Raw genomic sequence first — 3146 nt, forward strand, 5'->3', positions numbered from 1 at the left:
CATCAGAGACAACTGAAGATGAAAACAATAAAACCCCAAAATAAAACCAAAAGAAAAAAAAACCCAAACTACTGTCCCCATATATAACTAATTTGTGCTGTGCACCAACAAGAACCCTCTTTAAATTTCCATGCCAATTTACAACCCCCAGATTTTACCAGGCAAGATTAGTGGCTATTGAAAATACCGCCAGGACAGGGCTCTCTAAAGACACATTTGGTAGTGTGTTAACTATACAAAAAAAAGGCATTATACAGTTTAAAAACAAATCTTACACTGCCTTACATTTCAAAGTTTTTCTTTAAAAGGAGTGAGTTGTGTACAGGGGGGTTAAATGCTTCATAGACAAGAAAAAAAAACTGCACTAGTTGGTTCTAGCATAGTTCATCATCATAAGTTGGTTCCAACTTATTCATCATCACAATCATCATCATCTTCATCTTCTTCCTCCTCCTCTTCCTCATCCTCTTCATCCTCCTACTCATCTTCCTCTTTCTTCTTTTTCTTGCTCTTCTCAGCCTTGACCACCCCCTTTTTCTCTGCATCAGGTTTTCCTTTAGCTCTGCAGGCAGCAATATCCTTCTCGTACTTCTTCAGCTTAGCAGCCTTCTTCTAGTAGTGCTGCTTGTTATCAGCTGCAGTGTTGTTCCACATCTTTCCTAGTTTCTTTGCAACATCACCAATGGATAAGTCAGGATGCTCACCTTTGATTTTGGGGTGGTACTCAGAACAGAACAAGAAGAAGGCCAAAGGAGGCCTCTTGGGTGCATTGGGGTCCTTGAACTTCTTTTTGGTCTCCCCTTTGGGGGGTTGAGTGTAGGTTTTCATTTCTCTTTCATAACGAGCCTTGTCAGCCTTTGCCATATCTTCAAATTTCCTCTTTTCTTTAGCAGACATGGTCTTCCACCTCTCTGAGCACTTCTTGGAGAACTCTGAGAAGTTGACAGAAGCATCCGGGTGCTGCTTCTTGTGCTCCTCCTGGCAAGTTTGCACAAAGAATGCATATGAGGACATTTTGCCTCTCAACTTCTTAGGATCTCCTTTGCCCATGTTTAGTTGATTTTCCTCTGAGAGGCACAGAGTCGCCCAGTGCCCATCAGGCTCTAGCTTTCCCCAGCGCTGTCTCTATGGAGCTCAACATATGGCAATCTCATTCTATGTTTTCATAGACTGTTTCTCTCTGCAGTTCTATCAACAAAGATAATAGTCAACAGCATGATAATACCCATTTACTCTGGTTCTTAAAATAGTCTGAATTATTCACTCTCTACTCCATACATCTTTGTCAAAACTATATACTGTGCTTCTAATTTCAGTTTTTCTGGAGTATGGTTGGAATTATACACTCCATGTTCTTTTATTCATAGAGTTTGTGATTCACTTCTCTCCCCTCTATCATTTCAATAAATAATCATATCACTTTTGCTAGGTTCTATAGTCTTAAAGACATCTTAATGACATTTAGATTGGGGAAATTAGAAATAAAGTTGCTCTAAACAGTATAGTATTTTTGTGGTGTTATGTTTTCAAGTCAGTCATAGAATATAACTGTGGGCATCTTTGCTAGACTTTGTGATAACTGGATATATAATTAAAGTGGTTTTTGTGCAAAGTATACCAGTAAAGGTAAGAGTTCCATTTAAATTACAATTCTTTCAAAGCAATTTAAGATTTTTTCATTAATTTTAAGATGTGACATATAAATCATTTTAATAAAAACAACAATACCTTTACATTGGAGACTGCAGAGATTTCCTCATGAGTTAAAAGAACTGGCTCTTTCTCCAGAAACTAGAGTTTGACACAAACCATCCATTTTATGACTACAGTTCTAGAAGATGTGCCCTCTTTTGGCACATGTGGGTACTAGGGACATATGCAGTATACAGACATCTCTAACAGCAAAATAAAATCATCTGTCATTTAAAAAAGCATATTTGCCTGTTATTAGTTGGGTATTCCTTCAGTCTTTGCTTCATCTTTGTCCTGCATTTCTTTTAGACAGGCCAAATTTTAGGTCAAAATTTAGTAGGTGGGTTGATGTCCTTACACCTTCACTGGGTGTCCTGTCTGCCTATAGGAGCTGGCCTCTTCACTGGGTGTCCTGTCTGGTTATAGGAGCTAGCCTCTTCAGGTTCCACACCCCCACTGTTAGGCACATTGGCTAAGGACAGTAGCATGAACTCCTAGGAATATCCCACACCCAGGTCTCTGAGACTTTCTAAAGATTCCCCCCACTCCTGGAAGCTTCAGATTTCATTCTTCTGGCCCTCTATCCCTTTGTCCTATATCTCCCATGGGCAAGCACCAATCCCTGACACTATTATTGATACTCTGTTATGTTTGCAAACAGGAGCCTAGCATAACTGTCCCATGAGAAGCTCCAACAAGCAGCTGGCTGAAACAGATGCAGAAACCCACAGCCAAAGAGTAGACAAAGGTTGGGGAAATTGTGGAGGAGTTGGGCAAATGATTGAAGACCCTGTAGAGGATAGGAACTCCACAGGAAGACCAAGAGAGCCAACTTACCCAGACCCCTGGGAGTTCTTAGAGACTGAGTCATCAACCAAAGAGCACATAGGGACACATAAGTAGCAGATGCACTAAGCTCAGTCTCCATATGAATCGCATAACAACTGGAGCAAGGTCTGTCCCTAAAGCTCTAGCCAGACTGTAGGATTCATTCTCCAACAGGGATGACTTGCCTGGCCTCAGTGGTAGAGCATATGCCTAATCTGACAGAAACATGATGTGCTAGTGTTGGAGGATTTGGGGGTACCCTCTCAGAGGAGAAAGGGAAAAGGAGTGGGGGAGGGACTATAGCAGGGGACTGGGAGGGACCAGTGTTTGGGATTCAAATAAATAAAAAAATGCAAAAATTAAAAAAAAATAAGATTTGCTTTAAAGCAGAGACTTTCTCTAACTCAAACAACTGACACAAACTTTGTTATTGAAAAACGTTTAAAAAACAATGAGCAATTTATTTTGAAAGCCAAAGCTATTGCTGTGGAACACCAAAAGAATTCAAGAGTATAAGAAGAGCTTCTGATGTTAAAATCCTGATCCCTATTTGGTTCTTGATTTGTCAATAAAGAAGGTTGGGATCCAGATCCATCCATTTCCCTAAGAATTTCATAAATTTATTG

The 3146-nt window shown here is 40.0% G+C and overlaps 1 pseudogene; it reads right to left on the reverse strand.

Annotated features, from left to right (window-relative positions):
* Positions 1–408: 408 nt before the first annotated feature.
* Positions 409–1050, reverse strand: LOC116084588 (annotated as a pseudogene).
* Between the last annotated feature and the right edge of the window lie 2096 nt (positions 1051–3146).

This window comes from Mastomys coucha, unplaced genomic scaffold (genome assembly GCF_008632895.1).
Source record: "Mastomys coucha isolate ucsf_1 unplaced genomic scaffold, UCSF_Mcou_1 pScaffold9, whole genome shotgun sequence".
In the NCBI taxonomy this organism is placed as follows: Eukaryota; Metazoa; Chordata; class Mammalia; order Rodentia; family Muridae; genus Mastomys; species Mastomys coucha.